Consider the following 23,817-nt stretch of genomic DNA (forward strand, 5'->3'; position numbering starts at 1 on the left):
AAAATAAAAAGGAAGAGTGTCTCTTAAGTGGATGTTGAAGCTCTACAAAGATGCAGCTACTGTGAGAAACACAGAACTGTCAGGAAAGGGAGCAGAGGGGGAAAAGCCTCAGCTCTTTATTGCTGTCTCCTGAAGATGCCTCCATCAACTGAACCTGATCAGAAGCCCGGGTGATGCCGTCCTCCTGGGATAAAGCAGGGTAGCAAGATGGAGGATGGACCAGGAGGGGAAACAGCACAATCAGCAAATCTCCCATCTCAGTTTCAGCCTTGCTAGTCCGACTGTAATGAGGCTTTCCCAGAAGGACCCTTCCTCCCCTATGGTCATTCCAAGTGGCAGCTGTTTGTCTCATGCCTCTTATGCGTTTAGAGGTAAGATGACTCTGAAGGCCAATTTCAGAGGAAATAAAAATTTGGGAGTTGTCACAGGGATAATATTTTAAGCCATAAAGCTAGGTGAGATTACCTAGGAAAAAAAAGTATAAAGAATGTCAAGGACTGAGCCCGGAGCACTCACCCCAGTGTTTGCTGGGCAGGAACTGGCAAATGAAACTAAGAACCACCAGAGTTAGGGTGAAAACCAGTAGAGGGTGGTATCTGAAGCCAGTTGAAAAACTTATTTTGAAGTAGAAGAGTGGCCACTCTATCAAATACTAATAATTTGTATGAAGTTGGATATATGCTGAGATTAACCATCAGTGAGGTCATTTTGATAAGAACAGTTACAAAGGAGTGGTCAGGGTAAATCTAGGAGGATTCAAGATAAACTTGGAAACAGGAGCTGTGAATAAGGGGCCAAGGGTTAAGGACTGAAAAGTCTGAGATTTTGTCCTACTTGCAAGGTAACAAGTTAAGCTACCAGTTTCATGGATACTGGCAGAAGACATACTGTACTGACCTCGAATACACATTTGCTGGGTGTAGTTACAGGAGGGGAGGTCCAAGTTTAGGGAGCCTGAATCTTAAACAGTGGTCTAGAATTAAATCTATCAAACCTTTGTCTAGAAGGAAGACATATTATACTGGATGCTAAACAAACTGTTGCTCTGGAGAACGGATTACCTATCTAAGGCTATTCATCCTGAAAACAGCCTGTAACAAAAGCCATCACCATATGTACTTGTAAGATAGGGAGAAACGTGAGAAACCCATGGAGAATTGTCTCCCAACACAGAGAAATGGATGGGTAACTGAAGAGATGGGGGCTTTTGAGGATTTTGGTGTTTTAAAATATTAGAAATTCTAGGATAAATTTATATACTCACGGGAACGATAAGTAGAAAAATTGACGCTGTAGGAGAAGAGGAGGAGGAGAATGGACTAGAGCAGAGCCTGAGCAGGTGAAGACACTGGGATCCAGGGTACTAGTGAAGAGGTCAGACGCTGGAGCACCAACCAGGAGGAAGGCAGAGCGTGGGCAGAGAAGATGCTAGAGCTTGTGAGTGTTCTTGTCTGATTGCTTTTATTTGCACTGTTAAACTGAAAACATGGTTATTAGCTGAGAGTGAGGATGGTAGAGGTGGTGTGAGACGTTTGGGGGATGGGGAAGAGTGAAAAAATTAAGGAAATGTACGATACACTAAAGGCCCACTTGAGGTTAGTGGTCATGAGTTTAACATAACATCAATTGTCAGGGTTGTATGTTTTGTTCCAGCCACATTCAGCAGAGTTGGATTTAGCCTGGATTGACTGGTATGAAATACATGAACCATGGGACTTAACCTGATTAGGTGAAGAGTCACAACTTCAGAGAGGGAAATCAGCGGGAGTGGTTTCAGCAAGATGGCAGAATAGAACTTTCTAGCACTTGACTCCCTGCAGAAACATCAGTTTGAATAGCTTTCCATGCACAAAATTACCTTCACAAGAGCTAAAGAAACCAAGTAAGAGATCACAGCACCTGGGTATAGTATAGAAATAAAGGATGCGGCCGGGCGCAGTGGCTCACGCCTATAATCCCAGCACTTTGGCAGGCCAAGGTGGGTGGGTCACCTGAGGTCAGGAATTCGAGACCAGCCTGGCCAACATGGCAAAACCCCGTCTCTACTAAAAATACAAAAATTAGCCGGGCATGGTGGTGCGTGCCTGTAATCCCACCTACTAGGGGGGCTGAGGTAGGAGGATCGCTTGAACCTGGGAGGCTGAGGTTGCAGTGAGCTTAGATTGTGCCACTGCACTCCAGCCTGGGCAACAGAGCGAGACTCCATCTCAAAAAAAAAAAAAAAAAAAAAAAAGGATGCATTGAAGAGGGCAGGAAGGACAGTGTTACATTATTTTCATTACCTCTTCCCCAACCCCAGGCACCATAGTGTCAACAGAGACACCCTCCATACAGGGGAAAGAGAAGAAACTGAACACTGGACTTTGCCTCCATCCCAAACACCTTCTCACCTGGGTAAAACTCAGAGCTGGGCAGGCCCCCACTGCCCTAGACCCCAGGCCACTACCCACAGAGAACTTCCAGGCCGACCCCACCATGAGGTTGAATCCCATAGCCCCAGGCCAGCACAGCAGACTTGGTCTGCTCACCTCACCTCCAGACCAACCTCAGTGGTCCAGGCTCACCCCAGCTTCAGGTCTGGTCCCACAGTCGGGTTCCAGGCCTGCAGATGCAAGGCTTCAGGTCTGTCCTGGGTTCTAGACCAGCCCCGAGCCAGGTCAGCACCCCTGGCCTCAGGCTGCAGGCTGGCCCTTGCCTCACCTCAGTCTACAGGCACTGACATGGTGCCAAGGCCTGCCCAGGTCTACCCTAGCACACTGTACACAGCCCGGGGCCTACCCCAGCACCATGTAAGCCCCCATGGAACAAGAGTTCAGGCCAACCCAAGAGGATACAGTTTCCAGGCTTACCTTCAAGGACCCAAGTTCCAGGGTTACCCCTATGCACCCAATCAACAGGTCCACTCCAGGAGATCCAAGCTTCAGGCCCAGTTCTATAGACTCAAGCACCAGGTCTGCCCATCTGCTGATACAGGTACCAGGCCATCCTGGCTGAGGACTCCAGCAGCAAACTCACTTGCAGATCACACCAGATGGCCTCCCCAGAATCTCTGGACAGGTTGACTGGTGAAGAGCTTTCCCAGACAATGCCAGTCTGCAGACTGGAATACTTATTCACTATTTCTTCAAATGCCCAGATATTAACACACTAGAAGGATCAAGAACAATCAGGGAAATATGACCCTCCGAAAAAGGAACAACAAAAAAAGCACCAGTAATTGACCCTAAAGAAATTTAGAAGATTTGGATAATGTATGAGCTGCCTGACATTTCAAAATAATTATTTTAAGGAAGCTCAGCATATTAAATTTTCTTAAGAAAATAGAGAATTTGATTAAATCAAGAAAATGACCGCCGGGCGCAGTGGCTCACGCCTGTAATCCCAGCACTTTGGGAGGCCGAGGCAGGCGGATCACAAGGTCAGGAGATCGAGACCATCCTGGCTAACACGGTGAAACTGCGTCTCTACTAAAAATACAAAAAATTAGCTGGGCTTGGTGGCAGGTGCCTGTAGTCTCAGCTACTCGGGAGGCTGAGGCAGGAGAATGGTGTGAACCCTAGAGGCGGAGCTTGCAGTGAGCCAAGATCATGCCACTGCATTCCAGCCTGGGCAACAGAGCAAGACTCTTGTCTCAAAAAAAAAAAAAAAGAAAAGAAAATGACCAACATTAGAAACTTAACATAAATTATAAAAATAAAAAATTCTGAAGTTAAAGAATATAATTAATGACACGAAAAATGCAATAGAGAGCAGCAACAACAGAAGTGATCAAGCAGAAGAAAGAATGTGAGCTCAAAGACATTTTATTTCAAAATATCCAGTCAGAGGAGAAAGAAGAATGAATGAAAAGACTGTAGCATTTATGGAATGCCATCAAAAGAACAAATGTTTGACACTCAGAAGTTCAAGAAGGAAAGAGAGACAAAAGGGCAGAAAGGTTAAATAATAGGGCCAGGGTGGGGGTGGTTCATGCTTGTAATCCCAACACTTTGGGAGGCCAAGGCAGAATCATTTGATCCTAAGAGTTCAAGACCAGTCTGAGAAATATAGTGAAACCCCCATCTGTAGAAAAATACAAAAAATTAGCCTGATGTGGTGTTATGAGCCTGTAGTCTCAGCTACTTGGGAGCCTGAAGTGGGAGAATCCCTTGAACCAGGAGGTTGAGGATGCAGTGAGCCATGATCATGCCACTGTATGCCAGCCTGGGTGACAGAGTGAGACCCTGTCTCAAAAACACAACGCAGGAGGGAGGAAGTGGGGAGGGAAGGGAAAAGAGGAATAGGAAGGGGAATAGGGGGTGGAAGCAGGGGAGGAAGGCAGGGAGAAAGGAAGATATAAACTGTACAAATCTGGGAAAATATGTGAATATCCAGGTATAGGAAGGTGAAAGGATTGAATCTGACTGGAGACCTAACAAGACTACAGGAGTACATGTTAAACTGTCAAAGAGAAGATCCTGAAAACAGCAAGAGAAATAAAGCAAATGACTTATGGGAGCTTCAATAAGGCTAGCAGTGGATTTCCAAACAAATCTTACAGGCTATGAAGAGAGTGGGATGACATATTCAAACTGCTGAAGGAAAAAAAAATGCTGACCAAGAATACTGTATCCAGCAAATCTGTCCTGAAATAAAGGAGCAATAAGAACTTTGCTAGACAAACCAAAGCTGAGGAAGTTCATTACCACCAGACCTATCTTTCAAGAAATACTAAAGGGAACTGGGCACAGTGGCTCACGCCTGTTATCCCAGCACTTGTAGGAGGCCAAGGCGGGCAGATAACTTGAGGTCAGGAGTTCAAGACCAGCTTGGCAACATGGTGAAACCCTGTCTCTACTAAAAATACAAAAATTAGCTGTGCATGGTGGTGCATGCCTGTAATCCCAGTTACTTGGGAGGCTGAGACAGGAGAATTGCTTGAACCCAGGAGGTGGAGGTTGCAGTGAGCCAAGATTGTGCTACTGCACTTCAGCCTGGGTGACAGAAAGAAACTTTGTCTCAAAAAAACTAATCAACAAATAATAGCTATAAAATGTTGAGGGATACACACTATAAAAAGATGTAAATTGTGACATTAAAAACATAAAATGTGGAAGGGGTAGAGTAAACATGTAGTTTGGTTTACAATCAAAGTTGTTATCTACTTAAAATAGCCTATGATAACTATATTTTCTGTAAGCCTTATGCTAACCACAAAGCAAAAAATCTATAGTAGATACACAAAAGATTTTTAAAAAGAAATCAAAGCATACCACAAAAGAAAATCACGTCATTACAAGTAAGAAAGCAAAAGGGAAAGAAAGGAACAAAGGATCTAGGAAAGAAGCAATTAACAAAATGGCAGTAGTGGGCCCTTGGCTATCAGTAATTACCTTAAATACAAATGGATTAAATTCCTTGGTTAAAAGAGTGGCTGAGTAAAATTTTTTAAAGACCCATTTATATGCTGCCTATAAGAAACTCACTTCACCTTTAAGGTCATATATATACTGAAAGTGAAAGGATGGAAAAAATATTCCATGGAAATGGAAACCGAAAGAGTAGGGATAGCTATACTTAAATCCGATAAACTAGATTTTAAGTCAAAAATTGTGACACAAAGGTCATTATATGACAAACGTGTCAATTTATCAAGAAGATATACCTCTAAATTTATATACATTCAACATCTGAGCACCTAAATATATAAAGCAAATATTAATAGACCTGAAGGGAGACAGAGAGACTGTAATATAATATCAGTAGAAGACTTCAATACCCTACTTTCAGCAACAGACAGATCATCCAGACAGAATCAGTAAGGAGATGTAAACTACAGCTTAGACCAAATGGACCTAAGAGACATACACAGAATTTCCATCCAATAGCAGCAGCATACACATTCTTCTCAAGCACACAAGGAACTCCTCTAGGATAGGATGTACATTAGGCCACAAAACAAATCTTAAATTTAAGATTATATCAAGTTTTTTTTCCTACCACAATGGTATAAAAATAGAAATCAATAATAGGAAGAATTTTGAAAAATGCACGAATATGTGGAAATTAAACAACATGCTCCTAATCAGTGGGTCAGATAAGAAATTTAAAAACATCTTGAGACAGGCTGGGCGTGGTGGCTCACGCTTGTTATCCCAGCACTTTGGGAGGCTGAGGCGGGTGGATCACGAGGTCAGGAGATAGAGACATCCTGGCTAACACGGTGAAACTTCATCTCTACTAAAAAATAAAAAAGTACAAAAAATTGCCCGGCGTGCCTGACACACGCCTGTAATCCCAGCTAGTTGGGAGGCTGAGACAGGAGAATTGCTTGAACATGGGAGGCAGAGGTTGTAGTGAGCCAACATCGCGCCACTGCACTCCAGCCTGGGTGACAGAGTGAGACTCAGTCTCAAAAAAAAAAAAAAAAAAAAATCTTGAGACTAATGAAAACAGAAACACAACATACCAAAATTTATGGGATTCATGCAGTGAGCTGAGATCGCACCACTACACTCCAGCCTGGGTAACAGAAGGAGACTGCATCTCAAAAAAAAAAAAAAAAAAAAAAAAAAAAAAATTTATAGGATTCACTAAAAGCAGTTCTAAGAGATGTTTATAGCAATAAATGCCTATATCAAAAGAGAACAAATAATGCTATACCTCAAAGAACTAGAAAAAGAACAAAGCCCAAAGTTAGAAGAAAATATCAGAACAGAAATAAATTATTCATGGATTTATTCATTCATTTCTTAGAGAAAGACAACAGGAAAAAAAACCTTAAGAATTTTTTAAGATAAAATTGGGAAACTTTTAGGTAGAGTAAGAAAAAAGACAACTCAAAATCAGAAATGAAAGGGGAAGTGTTACAACTGATACCACAGAAATACGAAGGATTAGAATACCATGAACAATTACACATCAACAAATTAGAGAACCTAGAAGAAACGGATGAATTCCTAAACACATACAAACTACCAACACTGAATCATGAAGAAACAGAAAAACCAATAGGCTGGGCATGGTGACTCACGCCTGCAATCCCAGCACTTTGGGAGGCCGAGGCGGGTGGATTACTTGAGGTCAGGAGTTTGAGACCAGCCTGGGCAAGATGGTGAAACCCCATCGCTACTAAAAATACAAAAATTAGCCAGGCGTGGTGGCGGGCACCTGTAATCCCCGCTACTTTGGAGGCTGAGGCAGGAGAATTGCTTGAACCCAGGAGGCAGAGGTTGCAGTGAACCAAGATCGCACACTGCACTCCAGTCTGAGCAATAGAGTGAGACTCGGGTAGGGGGGTGGGTGGGGAAAAGGCCAGGCACAGTGGCTCATGCCTGTAATCCCAGCACTTTGGGAGGCTGAGGTAGGCGGATTACCTGAGGTCAGGAGTTCAAGACCAGCCTGGCCAACATGACGAAACCCTGTCTCTACCAAAAATACAAGAACTAGCCGGGCATGGTGGCGGGCATCTGTAATCCCAGCTACTTGGGAGACTGAGGCAGGGAGAATCATTTGAACCCGGGAGGCAGAGGTTGCAGTGAGCCAAGACTGTGCCATTGCACTCTAGCCTGGGTGACAGAATGAGACTCCATTTCAAAAACAACATCAACAACAAACTCAATAAGAGGCTGAATTACAAATCCATCAAAGAAAAGCGCAGGACTTAATGGTGTCACTACTGAGTTCTACTTAACATTTAAAGAACTAATACCAATTCTTTTCAAACTCATCCAAAAAAATTGAACAAGGGCGAACACCTTCCAACTTATTTTATGAAGCCAGCATTACCCTGATACCAAAGCCAAACAAGGGCACTGCAAGAAAAAAAAAAAATTACAGGCCAGTATCCCTGATGAACATAGATGCAAAAACCCTCAACAGAATACCAGCAAACCAAATTCAACAGCACATTGAAAGACAATTCACTATGATCAAGTGGGATCTATCCCAGGGATGTAAGGATGTTTCAACATACACAAGTCTATAAATGTGATCTACCACATTAACAGTACGAAGGACAAAATCTATTCTGATCAGCTTAATAGATGCAGAAAAAACATTTGACAAAACTCAACATCTTTTCATAATAAAAACTCTCAAAATAGGTATAGAAAGAATGTACCTCAGCACAAGGCAGGCCATATATGACAAGCCCACAGCTAACATACTTAATAGTGAACAGTTGGAAGCTTTTTATCTGGCTGGGCACAGTGGCTAACACCTGTAATCCCAGTCCCTTGGGAGGCCAAGGCAGGCGGATCACTTGAGGTTAGGAGTTCGAGACCAGCCTGGCCAACATGGCAGAACCCTGTCTCTACTAAAAATACAAAAATTAGCCAGGCGTGTTGGTGCAGCCCTGTAATTCCAGCTACTTGGGAGACTGAGGCAGGAGAATTGCTTGAACCTGGGAGGCAGAGGTTGCAGTGAGCCAAGATTGCGCCACTGCACTCCAGCCTGGGCAACAGAGTGAGTCTGTGTAAAAAAAAAAAAAAGAAAAAGAGAAAGCTTTTCATCTACTATCAGGAACAAGACAAGAATGTCCACTCTCGCTACTTCTATTCAACACAGTATTGGAAGTCCTAGCCAGAACAGTTAGGCAAGAGAAAAAAATGAGGCTTCCAGACGGGAAAGAAAGAAGGTAAATTGTCCATGTTTGCAGATGCTATGATCTCATATAGAAAACCTTAAAGAGTCCACCAGAAAACTTTCAGGACTAACGAATGAATGAAGTTGCAGGATACAAAAATCAACGTACAAAAATCAGTAGTGTTTTATATAAACAATGAGCTATCTATACAAGAAATCAGTAAGACAATCCCATTTACAATGGCTACAAAAAGTTACACACTTAGGAATAAATTTAACCAAGGAGATGAAAGACTGGTACACCAAAAACTATAAGACGCTGATAAAAGAAACTGAAGATACAATTAAATGTAAAACTATCCTGTGTTCGTGGATTGGAGGAATATCGTGAAAATGTTCACACTATCCAAAGCAATCTACAGGTTCAATGCAATGCCTATCAAAATTCCAATTATATTTTCCACAGAGATAGAAAAAACAATCCTAAAACTTGTATGTAACCACAAAAGACCCCAAATACCCAAAGCAGTCTTGAACAAAAAGAACAAAGCTTGAGGCTTCATACTACCTGTATTAGTGCGTTCTCACACTGCTATAACCAACTACCTGACACTGGGCAATTTATGAAAAAAAGTTTAATTGACTCACAGTTCCACAAGCTTAACAAGAAGCATGACTGGGAGGCCTCAGGAAACTTATATTCATGGTGGAAGGCAAAGGGGAAGCAAGCAGCTTCTTCACATGGTAACCGGAGAGCATGCTAGCAAAGGGGGAAGTGCCACACACTTGTAAACCGTTAGATCTCATGAGAACTCACTATCAGGAAAGCAGCAAGGGAGAAATCCACCCCCATGATCCAATCACCTCCCACCAGGCCCCTCCTCCAATTCGACATGACATTTGGGTGGGGACACAAATCCAAACCATATCACTACTTGAATTCAAAATACACTACAAAGGTATAGTAACCAAACAGCATATTAGTATCAAAACAGACACATAGACCCACGAAATAGAATAGAGCTCCCAGAAATAAATCTACGCATTTACAGTCAACTGATTTTTGACAAAGGTGCCAAGAACACATAATGGGCAAAGGACAGTCTCTTCAGTAAATGCTGGACGTTCACATATAAAATAACGAAATACAGAAAAATAAACTAAAGACTTAAATGTAAGACCTGAAACTGTAAAACGACTAGAAGAAAGCAGGGATCCATGACATCGATCTGGTCAATTTTTTTTTTTTTTTATCTGACTTCAAAAGCACAGGCAACAAAACCAACAACAGACAAATGAGATTACATCCAACTAAAAAGCTCCTGCACAGAAAAGGAAACAATCAACAGAGTGAAAAAGACAACCTTTGGAATTGGGAGAATTATTTGCAAATCATAGTCTGATAAGGGGTATCTAAAATATAAGGAACTCAGACAACTCAATAGCAAGAAAACAAATAACCCAAGTAAAGAGCAAAGGACCTAAATAGACACTTCTCAAAAAGACTTACATATGCCTGACAGGTATATGAAAAAATGCTCAGTGTCATTAATTATCAGGGAAACGCAGATTAAAACTACAATGAGATATCACCTCACACCTTGTTAGAATGGCTATTAGCAAAACGGTGAATAAATATGGACCAAGTGCGGTGGCTCACGCCTATAATCCCAGTACTTTGGGAGGCCGAGGCGGGTGGATCACCTGAGGTCAGGAATTCGAGACCAGCCTGGCTAACATCGTGAAACCCCGTTTCCACTAAAAATAGAAAACATTAGCCGGGCGTGGTGCCCGGCACCTCCTATAATCCCAGCTCTTGGGAGGCTGAGGCAGGAGAATTGCTTGAACCCGGGAGGCAGAGGTTACAATGAGCCAAGATCACAGGATCGCACTCCAGCTTGGACAACAAGAGCGAAACTCCGTCTCCAAAAAAAAAAGTGTGTGTGAGGATGTGGAGAAAAAGGAAGTCTCACAAAGTTGATGAGAATGTAAATTAGTACAGCCATTATGGAAAATAGTATGGAAGCTCCTCAATAACTTAAATAGAACTACCATGTGACCCAGCAATTCCACTACTGGGTATATATCCAAAGGAAACGAAATTAGTCTGTCAAAGAGATATCTGCACTTTCATGTTCATTGCAGCATTATTCACAACAGCCAAGATATGAAATCAACCTAACTATCAATGGATGAATGGATAAAGAAGATGTGGTCTACATACACAATGGAATACTACTGAGCTTTAAAGAAGGAAGCTCTGGCCAGGTGCAGTGGCTCATGCCAGTAACCCCAGCACTTTGGGAGGCTGAGTCGGGTAGATTGCTGGAGTCCAGGAGTTCAAGACCAGCCTGGCCAACATGACAAAACCCTTTCTCTAAAAATACAAAACAAAAATTAGCCAGGCATGGTGGCACATGCCTGTAGTCCTAGCTACTTGGGAGGCTGAGGCAGCAAGATCATTAGAGCTTTGGATACAAAGGTTGCAGCAAGCCAATATTGCACCATTATACTCCAGCCTGAGTGACAGAGCAAGACCCTGTCTCAAAAAATAAAGGAACTTATTTGCAACAACATGGGTGAACCTAGAGGACTTTATGCTAAGTGAAATAAGCCTGGCATGGAAAGACAAATACCACATGATCTCACTTATGTGTGGAATCTAAAAAAGTTGAACTCATAGAAGCAGAGAACAGAATAGTGATTACCAGGGGCTAGGGGTGTGGGAGGGGATAAGAGAAATGTTGGTGAAAAGATACATAATTTCAGTTTAATAGGAGGAACAAATTTAAGAGATCTATTGGCCAGGCGCTGTGGCTCAAGCCTGTAATCCCAGCACTTTGGGAGGCCGAGGCGGGCGGATCACGAGGTCAGGAGATTGTGACCATCCTGGCTAACACGGTGAAACCCTGTCTCTACTAAAAATACAAAAACAAAAATTAGCCAGGTGTGGTGGCGGGCGCCTGTAGTCCCAGCTACTCAGGAGGCTGAGGCAGGAGAATGGCGTGAACCCGGGAGGCAGAGCTTGCAGTGAGCCATGTTTGTGCCACTGCACTCCAGCCTGGGCGAGAGAGCAAGACTTTGTCTCAAAAAAAAAAAAAAAAAGAGAGATCTATTAAGAGAGGAGGTCTCACTACGTTGCCCAGGCTGGTCTCAAACTCCTGGGCTCAAGCAATTCTCCCACCTCAGCCTCCTAAGTAGCTGGGACTACAGGCTGTATCACTGTGCCTGACTGTAATATATTCTGGAAAAATCAGTGAGAGTAGATTTTAAATATTCACACCACAAAAATACATGTAATACATATGTAAATTAGTCTCATTTAGTCGTTCTGCAATGTATACATTTGTAAACATCATGTTAGATACAATAAACATACTTTTTTTTTTTTTTTTTTTTTTTAAGACAGTCTTGCCCCGTCACCCTGGCTGGTGTGCAGTGGTGCAATCTCGGCTCACAGCAACCTCCATCTCCCAGGTTCAAGCAATTCTCCTGCCTCGGCCTCCCAAGTAGCTGGAACTACAAGCGTGCTCCACCATGCTTGGCTAATTTTTGTATTTTTAGTAGAGATGGAATTTTGCCTTGTTGGCCAATCAGGTGATCCACCCACATTGGCCTTCCAAAGTGCTGGGATTACAGGCATGAGCCACCACAGCTGGCCCCAGTAAACACAATTTTAGAAGTCAGTTTTTAAAAGTTAATGAAAAACAAATCTAAAGAACTTGAGGGGATAAAGGAGTGTGAAAAGTGGTAGGCTGAAACGACTGTAAGTTTCCATGGGGTAGGATTGTTAGGGTACTAGAGAAAATCTGGTTGAGCGAGGAATGCATGAAACATTACAAACAGGTTGCTATTACTAGTAGCAAGATTAATGTGTCCGAGAATAACTGGCTGAAGGAGGGAGGAGTACGGGCTCATTGGAAAAGTGGAGATGAAGAAACTGAAAAGCCAAGTATTAAATCTACATAAGCATTAAAATTATCAATTCAGATGGTAGTGTTAGAGTGGGAACTAAAATTTAAGAGATCCAGGGATCAGAAGATGACTGCTTTAAGTATCAGGTGGTACGGTCTAATGGCCTGAGTGTCCATGCCGTGGGGTGTCAGAGAAGATGAAAGGAGAATGGTCTGGAAGCAGCGAGAAGGACATCTTCCCACCCCCAGGACCAGTGGTAAGGGTGATGTAGAAAAGTATAGGGAATGTTCATTAATACATAGGAAATTCTGGCCGGGCACGGTGGCCCACGCCTATAATCCTAACACTTTGGAAGGCCGAGGCTGGTGGATCAGTTGAGGTCAGGAGTTCGATACCAGCCTGGCCAACATAGTGAAACCCTGTCTCTACTAAAAAAAAATACAAAAATTAGTCAGGAGTGGTGGTGCATGCTTATAGCCTCAGCTACTGGGGAGGCTGAGGCAGGAGAATCACTAGAACCTGGGAGGGGGAGGCTGCAATGAGCCGAGATTGCACCACTGCACTCCAGCCTAGGGGACAGAGCAAGACTCCATCTCTCTCTCTTTTTTTTTTTTAGACAGAGTCTTGCTCTGTCCCCTAGGCTGGAGTGCAGTGGTACAATTTCGGCTCATTGCAGCCTCCGCCTCCCGGGTTCAAGCGATTCTTCTGCCTCAGCCTCCCAAGTAGCTGGAACTACAGGCATGCACCACCACGTCCGGCTAATTTTTGTATTTTTAGTAGAGACGGGGTTTCACCATGTTGTTCAGTCTGTTCTTGAACTCCTGACCTCGTGATCCACCCGCCTCAGCCTCCCAAAGTGCTGGGATTACAGGCGTGAGCCACCACGCCCAGCCCAAGACTCCATCTCAAAGAAAAAAAGACATAGGGAATTCTGCCCTAACCTCTGTGGTGAGTTCCAGAGGGCACAGAGGAAGATCTCTAGAAGTTGGGGAAAAGCAAGAGATGGACTCAGAAAGGGATATAAGTGGAGGAAGTTTAGAGTGGGATCAGGCAGGGGGTGACCCAGGAATCCTGAGCCTCTTATAACTGAGCAAATAAGGACAAAAGCTTTAATGAGATCAGACCTGATAGTCTCAGAAAATGGTGGAGAGGCTGGAGTCTTGGGAGGAGGGAAGGGTAGGCATCTTGCCAAGAGCACCCAGAGTTCTGGGCCCTTCTTCACTCCTGCTAATAGAAATGAGGAAGCCTGGGGAGGTGGGTCTGACTTGGAGCACTTGAGGCTCCTTCTTGATCCTTGCCACGAGGTCATATGAGGAATATTTGAATACCATATGGTTCCTTACATATGGTGGATACCATAGAGCTCCTAAGAGTGAATGTAGTCAGACTAATTGTGTTGACCTGGAAAAATGTTTGATAGAGTTTTAAAAGCAAGTTGCCAAAAATGTATGTATACACACACAGACAGTTGGCTTTCTGTATCCATGGATTCTGCATCTCAGGATTCAGCCAACCTTGGGTTGAATATTCTGGGAACGAAGAAAAAAAATGGATGGTTGCATGTGTATTGAACACGCACAGACCTTTTGTCATTATTCCCTAAATATAATGACTATAGAGCATTTACATCGTATTAGGTATTATAAAGCAGTAGGGATGATTTAAGGTATACTAGAGGGTGTGCATAGGTCACAAATACTATACCATTTTATATCAGGGACTTTAGCTTTTGGATCTTGGTTATCTGCATGAGGTCCTGAAACCAGTTCTTCATGGATTATCAAGGGACACGTACACATAAATACACATACACACGGAGGGGGAGAAATGAGATGGAGGAAGGAAAATCTGACAACATACAATTGGCAAATCTAGATGAAGAGTGTATGGGTGTTCATTATACAGTCTGTTCTATAGAAAATTCTAATTTTCTAATTTTGAAAGAATGTTACAAGATATTATGTATAGAATTTTTTATAGAATATGTATATACATATGGAAGTATGTTATAAACTTAGACAAAAACCAGGACGTATAACTGCCTGACATGTTCTCCTTGCCCACTGCCCAGATACAGCCAATTTATCAAGACAGGGCAATTGTAATAGAGAAAGAGTTTAATTCATGCAGAACTGGCTGACCAAGACCGGAGTTTTATTACTCACATCAGTCTCCCTGAAAATTTGGAGACTTGGGTTTTTTAAGGATAATTTGGTGGGTAGGGGGTCAGGGAGTGGGGTGTGCTGATTGGTTGGGTCTAGAGATGAAATAAGGGGTCAGCCGGGGGCGGTGGCTCACGCCTGTAATCCCAGCACTTTGGGAGGCCAAGGCAGGTGGATCACCTGAGGTCAGGAGTTTGACACCAGCCTGGCCAACATGGTAAAACCCTGTCTCTATAAAAACACAAAAATTACCCAGGTGTGGTGGCTTGCACCTTAATCCCAGCTGCTCAGGAGGCTGAGGCAGGAGAATCGCCTGAACCCAGGAGGTGGAGGGAGCAGTGAGCCAGGATCATGCCACTGAACTCCAGCCTGGGCAGTAAGAGTGGAACTCCAGCCTGGGCAATAAAAGTGAAACTCCATCTCAAAAAATAAATAAAGAAGAGGTCAAAGTGGGTTCTTGCCATCTTCTGTTCCTGGGTGGGATCACAGAACTTATTGAATGACATGACCACATTACCATTCTGGGTGGTACTAGCTGGTACATCAGAATGCAGGGTCTGAAAGATACATGAGCACCAATTTTATATTTTACAATAGTGATATTATGGGGAGATTTGCAATCCTAATTGCAAAACCTAATCCTAAACCGTAATTTCTAATCTCATGGCTAATTTGTTAATCTCACAAAGGCTGTCTAGTCCCCAGGCAAGAAGGGGGTTTGTTTTGCAAAAGGGCTGTTGTCTTTGTTCCAAAATTAGACTATAAATTCCAGGCCGGGTACGGTGGCTCACACCTGTAATCCCAGTACTTTGGGAGGCCAAAGGGGGCAGATCATGAGGTCAGGAGATTGAGACCATCCTGGCTAACACGGTGAAACCCCATCTCTACTAAAAATACAAAAAAATTAGCCGGGTGTGGTGGTGGGCACCTGTAGTCCCAGCTACTTGGGAGGCTGAGGCAGGAGAATGGCGTGAACCCAGGAGGCGGAGCTTGCAGTGAGCAGAGATCACGTCACTGCACTCCAGCCTGGGCGACAGAGCAAGACTCCATCTCAAAATAAATAAATAAAAATAAAAAATAAATAAATTCCTCCCAAAGCTAGTTCAGCCCATGTCCAGGAATGACCAAGGGCAGCTTGGAGGTTAGGAGCAAGATGAAGTTCGTTAGGTTAGATCCCTTTCATTGTCACGATTTTCTCACTCTTAATTTTTGCAAGGTAGCTTTAGAAGGACTTAGAGCAAGCTGTAACAGCGTTTACCTCTGGGATAAGGATCTTTACTACCAAGCTGGTATGGTTTTAAATAGAGTAGAGCTATAATGGTGGCTTCTACATTGATATATTTTCTAATAAATATTTAGAAGATAAATCAGTACAAAATATTGTACCGTATTAGCCCAGTTTTCAGATAAAGACTCCACACATGTATATGGAAAGTAAGCAATGAGGAAGGGGTCTCCTTTGGGGGAGAACAATTATTCCAAGACATGGCTCATCACAGATAACCTGCTGGCATGTTCCCAAATACCTCACTCCCCATGTAGCCCAGCAGCATGTCGTTCCTGCACAACCCAAGACTTCCCTCTAGCCCCTGTCTGTTTGCAGACAGCCTCTCTGCTGTGCTGCACATTGTACCTTTGCAACATATCTTCGTGCTTTCCCTCTAATAAATCTGCCTTTTTTCCCCCATGACTGTCTTAGTAAATTCCTTTACCGCCTGCCACACCAGCCGTAGCCAGTTGTACCCGTGACATTTTGATGGCCCGTATGGGAAGTGCTCGCGGACTGCTTAGGGAGTCCTCCCCTATTCTCTCCCTTTCTTCTCCAACTCCAGCCTCTCAGTGGACAGCGCCCAAGCCTGGAGACAACTGAAGGTCCCCAGCCAGGTCTACTCCCTAGTGGACCAGAAGGTCCCGGTGGAGAGATGCCTGACCACCCGACCACCGACCACCGCTGCCTGATTCAGTAAAAGTTTACAGCACCTTTTCAGTTTACAGCTTTCCTTTTCTGTCTTCCCGGGGAAACACTCTAGTATCCCTCTGACAATTCATGCCACTGGCTAGGGCCACTCCTTTGTGTAGCCTGGAGGCCAAGGAGTAAACAGGTTTGGCTACCTTGCTGGGAAGGGAGGAAGGCCCCTCCTATCCTTTCTGGTAAAAAGTTCCAATCCCTACGTGTAGTGCCATTGGCAGCAGAAGCTCAACCAGGGCAAACCTACACACACTTTGGGGAACCCGGACCCCCTCTTTCTCACGCTAAATTCTCCTGTGAAGACAGCCAGCCACCCTGCTCCGGACATCTTAAGCCAGGTGATCCCCAACAGCACTGGGACGAATTCAACAGTTTCACCTTCAAATGATGCTGCGGATGGAATGTCGGTATCCCCGAGGATGCTGGCTACCTTTACGAGTCTCCCCTGGATGCAGCTGGACATCAGTTTCACCTTGATAGGCTCCCCGCCTCCAACAAGTCCCTCGTCCACCAAGAGCCAACATCCCAGGCCTCACAACCCGGGACAGTGACCCACAGGGTCTCCTGACAGACCAACAGGCATAGGTAGGGTCAACTCTACGCCCCAGGCCAGCAGGAAGTAGCTGCAAAATGAAACTGCCACCCCAGTGCCAGAGCTTGGGCATTGTTCAGTTAGAGGGGGAATGTGGAGTCCTGATAAGCTGTGCCAGGAGCAACAGGGAAGGGGTCCCAGGTGAGGGAGAGCAACTGTTCCAAGAGAAGGCTAATCAGACAACCTGTGGACACAACATCCCATTTGCTCCGCACACAGCCCCCTCCGGCATGACCCTGTAAGACGTCCCTCAAGCCCCTGCCTCTTTGCAAGCAGCCCCATCTCTGCTGTGCTGCCCATTGTACTCTTGCAGCATATCTTCCTACTTTTGAGAAAGGGTCTCGTTCTGTCATCCAGGGTGGAGTGCAGTGGCACGACCTCGCCTCACTGCAACCTCTGCCTCCCAGGTTCAAGTGATCCCCACCTTAGCTTCCCAAGTAGCTGGGACTGCAGGCACGAGGCACCACTCCTGGCTAATTTTTTAATTTTTGGAAGAGGAGGATTTTTGCCATGTTGCCCAGGCTAGTCTCGAACTCCTGAGCTCAAGTGATCTGCCTGCCTCAGCCTTCTGAAGTGCTGGGATTACAGTTATGAGCCACCGTGCCCAGCCCATACTCTCCCTCTAATAAATCTGCCTTTCTATTCCTGCAACTGTCTTGAATTCCTTTATTGTTTGTGATACCGGCCCCAGCCAGTCACACCCAAGACAGTATGTATATTTGTATGTATTTACATTATTTCTAGATATATCTCCAGTTATTAAACATTTAATGATGGCATGGTGGCTGACACCTGTAATCCTGGCTCTTTGGGAGACCAAGGCAGGTGGATTGCTGGAGCCCAGGAGCTCAAGACCAGCCTGGGCAACATAGTGAGACTCCCCCGTCTTTACAAAAAATATAAAAATTAGCCAGATGTGGTGGCACATGCCTGTAGTCACAGCTACTCAAGAGGCTGAGGTGGGACGATCACTTGAGCCCAGGAGGCAGAGACTGCGCCACTGCACTCCAGCCTGGGTAACAGAGTGAGAACCCCATCTCAAAAACAAGCAAAACATAAAAACATTTAAGAAAACTTTGTGTTGTGCAGTCTGATGTATTTCTCACCTACATTCTCCTGCTTTAAAGGGGTAATTTGTACATAAAAACCCCTCCTAGGATGAATTCTCCTAAGTGGAGAATATAATTGCCATTATTTCCGGTGGAAAAATTTGTGTGCACACCTTAGTCCCTAAATACACTCATTTATCCTAAAACACCATAAACCCATTAAAATGGACACAGATAATTGACCTCAGCTAACACAGCACAACACAAGCAAGGTCTCTTAATTACCCTATAAAATGGCTGTCTACATACATTAAGCTGTTTGTGCATTGTTATAAATACCTGAGGTTGGGTAATTTATAAAGAAAAGAGTTTTTTTTTTTTTTTTGGTTGTTTTTTTTTTTAAGATGGAGTCTTGCTCTGTCACCCAGGCTGGAGTGCAGTGGCATGATTTTGGCTCACTGCAAACTCCACCTCCTGGGTTCCAGTGATTCTCCTGCCTCAGCCTCCACAGTAGCTGGGATTACAGGCACCCACCACCATGCCCAGCTAATTTTTGTATTTTTAGTAGAGAAGGGGCTTCACCATGTTGGCCAGGCTGGTCTCGAATTCCTGACGTCAGGTGGTCCACCTGCCTCGACCTCCCAAACTGCTGGGATTACAGGCGAGAGCCACCACACCTGGCCAAGAAAAGAGATTTAATCAGCTCATGGTTCTGCAGACACCTGCTCAGCTTCTGGGGAGGCCTCGGGAAACTAGCAATTATGGCGGAAGGTGAAGGGGGAGCAGGCACATCACATGACAAAATTAGGAGCAGGGGGAGGGGGTGCCACACGCTTTCAAATAACCAGCTCTCACAAGAAGTATCGAGGACAGCACCATGCCATGAGATGTCCTCCCTCAAGACCCAAACACCTCCCACCAGCCCCCACCTCCAACATTGGGGATGGCATCTCAGCATGAGACTTGGACAGAGAAGAACATCGAACTATATCACTATACTTCTCCAGCTCTTTCAGAGCTGCATTGTACCCTTGAGACTATACTATCAAAGAAAGCATATTTGACATCCATCGTTCACATAAGAGAACGCTTTATACAAAAAGGTAAAGTAGTAGAGGCAGAAAAGTCAATGGAAACAATGGAAGGAGTGCCAAGGTTGTCCCTACAAGCTAGCAAGTTACAAATGCTGAGAACTTCACACACCCCACTCTACAACTAGGAAGGTGACCACAGGGGTTACTCTCATTAGCTGCATGTTCCCAAGGCTCTAAAAATCTAGATCACATCTTTTTTTTTTTTTTTGGAGATGGAGTCTCGCTCTGTCGCCCAGGCTGGAGTGCAGTGGCGTGATCTCAGCTCACTGCAACCTCCACCTCCCAGGTTCAAAAGATTCTCCTGCCTCAGCCCCCAAAGTAGCTGGGATTACAAGAGCGCACCACCACACCTGGCTGTTTTTAGTAGAGACGAGGTTTCACCATGTTGGCCAGACTGGTCTGTAACTCCTGACCCTCAAGTGATCCACCCACTTCTGTGTCCCAAAGTGCTGGGTTTACCGGAGTGAGCCGCCACGCCTAGCCTCAAATCAGAATTTTTTTTTTTAGAAACAAGAATTCACTATTTGAGAAAAAAAAAAAAAAAAAGAGATACGCTGCTACTGCAATTTAGCCACTGCTGTTTGGTGGCCAGCCTCTTCTCTCTCTTTTCAGCAATAGTAAGTCGGGTGCCCTTTTCCCTGGGCAGGGAAATCCAAGGTTTACTGCCATTGCCAGTGACAAACATGTTGGAAAGCCTCAGGGCAAAGCTGTTGCCATTGGCATCCCTCACATGCCCCACATTTAAAGAACCAGGATGTCCTTCCCTGTTGGTCACACCAACATGACGGAGGCTGGCTCCGCCAATCACCATACACGCATTGCCTGTGTGGAATTTGATAAAGTTGATTATCTTGCCAGTCCCTAAATCAATCTGCACAGTATTGTTCCCCTTGATGACAGGATCTGGGTAGTGGATAGTTCCAGTATCATGAGTCACCAGGCGTTGGATTCCCTTCATCCCCATAGTCACCTTCCTCACTTTGCACAGGTTGTACTTTGCCTCTTCGACTGTAACGCGATCAACAGCAGAACAGCCGTTGGGTCACAGACCAGGCAGAAATGCTCACCTGTCTTGATGCCGATGACATCCGTGAATCCAGCAGGGTATGTGATAGCCACTCGAAACTTGCCATCAATCTTAATGAAGTATTGCATACGTATCTCCTTTATGTCATCTCCAGTCAATGCATACTTGAGTCTATTCCTGAGGAAGACGATCAGGGGAAGACATTCCCTCAGCTTGTGGGGACCTGTCGATGGACGAGGTGCAAATATACCCTTTAGTTTGTCGAGCATCCAATGCTTCGGCACTGCAACACGCTTCAAGTGCTTCTTAGGGCCCCAGGCCATGGTGAAACCCTGCGACGGAAGATCAGAGCTCTTTTGAAGTGCCTTGTAATCCTCATAAACCACAGTGCTTTTAAATGAAGCTCCTCTTAAAGACAAATTCTTGCAGTCTGGGCGTATCTCAAGATGTAACTGTACTTCATTTAATCCTCACACAAGCCTAGGAGGCAGTGGTTTTTATCCTACTGGTGAGGCAGCCAGCCAAAAGCAGCATTGCCAAGAACAACAAAACCCAGCTCATGAGGTGTATTTCCAGTTGAGACTTCTTCCTGTTCAACTCCGAGTCCGTGCTCACTGTATTTGGCCATACGGCCCATTTTTATCCTGATATTTTAGAGCTCTTTTTCCACTTCCATAGATATTTTTCATAACCGAACTGCGTATTGGGTTATGTCTTTATTTGTAAGTCTGAAGTTGGGACTCACCTACTTGGCCTCCAGCTATTTAGGAATCTGGGGTGGGAGGATTGCTTGAGCCCAGGAGGTCGAGAACCATGTTCCTACCACTCCACACCAGCCTGGGAGACAACATGAGACTCTATCTTTAAAAAAAAAAAAACCAACACCACACACACACACACACAAAGAAAAGAAAGGCCCAGAACCACATTCCCCAAAACCCACTTGGAGTGGTTGCACAGGCCGCCCCCGGCAGGGCTGGCAATTCCACTCTGTGGGGCTGATGCTGAGTGTGAGAAGACAGTGTCCCTGGAGGCCTGTGTCCCTGCAGATTGCTAAAGCCATCACTGCGAGTGAGAAGAATGGGCAGCAGATGGAGGTTTGGACAGGCAGAGTCCAGGCATCTGAAGGGCACAGGGAGGACTGCAGTGGTGAAAATCAAGCCAGGGTTTTTCTGTGACTGGGAGCAGGCCGTGGCGTGTGGGGCCTGGCTGCGTCAGGTGGCTTGGGTCTACCGGCCCAGGAGCAGCCTGAAGAAGGGGCACAGGATGGCCAGGCCTGGGCAAGGAAAGGGCAGCTGAGGGGTGCCCTGGTGAGACACCAGCGTCTCTGAGGGGCAGCCATTTAGCAGAATGGGTGATCACAGCAGGTAGACACATGAGCCCCTGCAGTGGGTCAGCCGCTGGGGATGCTCAGTGGTGGCTGCGTGTGTTCTCAGGAGGCCCAGTGCTGATGACTGGAACCACATTCTGACAGTAGTGACGGGACTAGGATCAGCCATGACAGTCAACAGGCATTGCTGTTCTGCCCTTGGCCGTGTACGCGGCTTGAGTTCTCTCATTCAGAAGTCAGATAACCCATGAGAGAAAGTCACCATTCTCGTCTTATAAATGAAGTAACTGAAGTTCAGAGAGGTTAAGGAATTTTCAAGGTGCGTGACGTGCTACAATACTAAGAATATGAGAAGTCAAGGCTGTATTAGAGCAACCACTGAAAAAAAAAAAAAAAAAAGGAACAGTATATCCAAAACACTAGTAGGTAAATTAAAACTGAAATCAAGCATTTTTAGGCCCAGTGCGGTGGCTCACACCTGTAATCCCAACACTTCGGGAGGCCGAGACAGGCAGGCAGATCACTTGAGGTCAGAAGTTCAAGACCAGCCTGGCCAACATGAAACCCCATCTCTACTAAAAATACAAAAATTAGCTGGGAGTGGTGGCGGGTGCCTGTCATTTCAGCTACTCAGAAGGCTGAGGCAGGAGAATTGCTTGAACCTAGGAGGCGGAGGTTGCAGTGAGCCAAGATCATGCCACTACACTCCAACCTGGGTGACAGAGCAAGACTTCTCTCAAAAAAAATATTTTTAACACAAAAGAGGGCAACAAAGAAGAGGAGCCAAAATAGGGGAGGGAGTGGGAGAACAAAGTGAAGAGTAAAATGGTAGACCTGAAACCACCATAATAAAAGGCAGAAATTGTCAAAGGGATAAAGATTCAAAGGCGGCCGGGCGCGCTGGCTCACGCCTGTAATCCCAGCACTTTGGGAGGCCGAGTCGGGCGGATCACGAGGTCAGGAGATCGAGACCATCCTGGCTAACACGGTGAAACCACGTCTCTACTAAAAATACAAAAAATTAGCCAGGCGTGGTGGCGGGCGCCTGTAGTCCCAGCTACTCAGGAGGCTGAGGCAGGAAAATGGCGTGAACCCGGGAGGCGGAGCTTGCAGTGAGCCGAGATCGCGCCACTGCACTCCAGCCTGGGCGACAGAGCGAGACTCCGTCTCAAAAAAAAAAAAAAAAAAAAAAGATTCAAAGGCAAAGCCAAATGATATGTAGTACAAGAGTCATTTTAAATATAAAGACACAGGTGGACTGGGCACAGTGGCTCATACCTATAATCCCAGCAATTTTGGAGGCTGGGCAGCAGGATTACTTGGGGCCAGGAGGTCTAGTCCAGCCTGGGCAACATCACCAGACCCCATCTCTTCAAAAAAAGTTTAACAGAAAAACTAGCTAGGCATGGTGGTGTGTGCACGGAGTTCCAGCTACTCAGGAGGCTGAGAGGGCAGGATTGCTTGAGCCCAGGAGTTTGAGGCTGCAGTGAGCTATGATAGCACCACTGTACTCCAGCCTGGGTAACAGAGCAAGACGCTGTCTCTGGAAAAAAAATGAAAGATTTGCCCAAGGTAAAGACAGCCCAGACCTCGTTGGGGCTGGGAAGCAGGAATGGGTAGAATGGGGACAGGTCCATGGCAGAGAAAGGATTTGGACACAGATTTGCAGATCCTAAAACCTAAGATCTTTAACGGACACTGTATTTCCCACCTTCTGGCATGTTCCATGGCAGCACTCCGAGTCCTACCAGGGAGCAGTCTTCAGATGTGACACAGCTTCACAGCTGTGCTGCCTTCCCTGAGCTAATACTTCCCCACTACTGGTCAAAAATGAGGAGACGTTTCTCTTAACCTCCTCTTTTTAAATACATCCTTCCCATCCCTCCACCCCGGGGACTCATTCTCCCAGCAGCTGCTGAACTCCTGTGTAACAGATTCTTACACTTGAGCATGCATCAGAATCACCTGGAAGGTGTAATACACTAAAGGCCGCGCCCTGTCCCTGCCATTTCTGAATCTGTACGCGGGCGTGGAGCCTGGGAATCTGCATTGCTAACAAGGTTCCCCAGGTGCTCGCACTCGGAGAAGCCCTGTGGGCGATTAAGCTCACACTC

The 23,817-nt window shown here is 45.2% G+C and overlaps 1 pseudogene; it reads right to left on the reverse strand.

The window, feature by feature from the left end:
* Window positions 1-2,940: 2,940 nt before the first annotated feature.
* On the reverse strand, window positions 2,941-22,885 carry LOC129137312 (small ribosomal subunit protein eS4-like; annotated as a pseudogene).
* Window positions 22,886-23,817: the final 932 nt, after the last annotated feature.

This window comes from Pan troglodytes, chromosome 18 (genome assembly GCF_028858775.2).
Source record: "Pan troglodytes isolate AG18354 chromosome 18, NHGRI_mPanTro3-v2.0_pri, whole genome shotgun sequence".
NCBI classification, from domain to species: Eukaryota; Metazoa; Chordata; class Mammalia; order Primates; family Hominidae; genus Pan; species Pan troglodytes.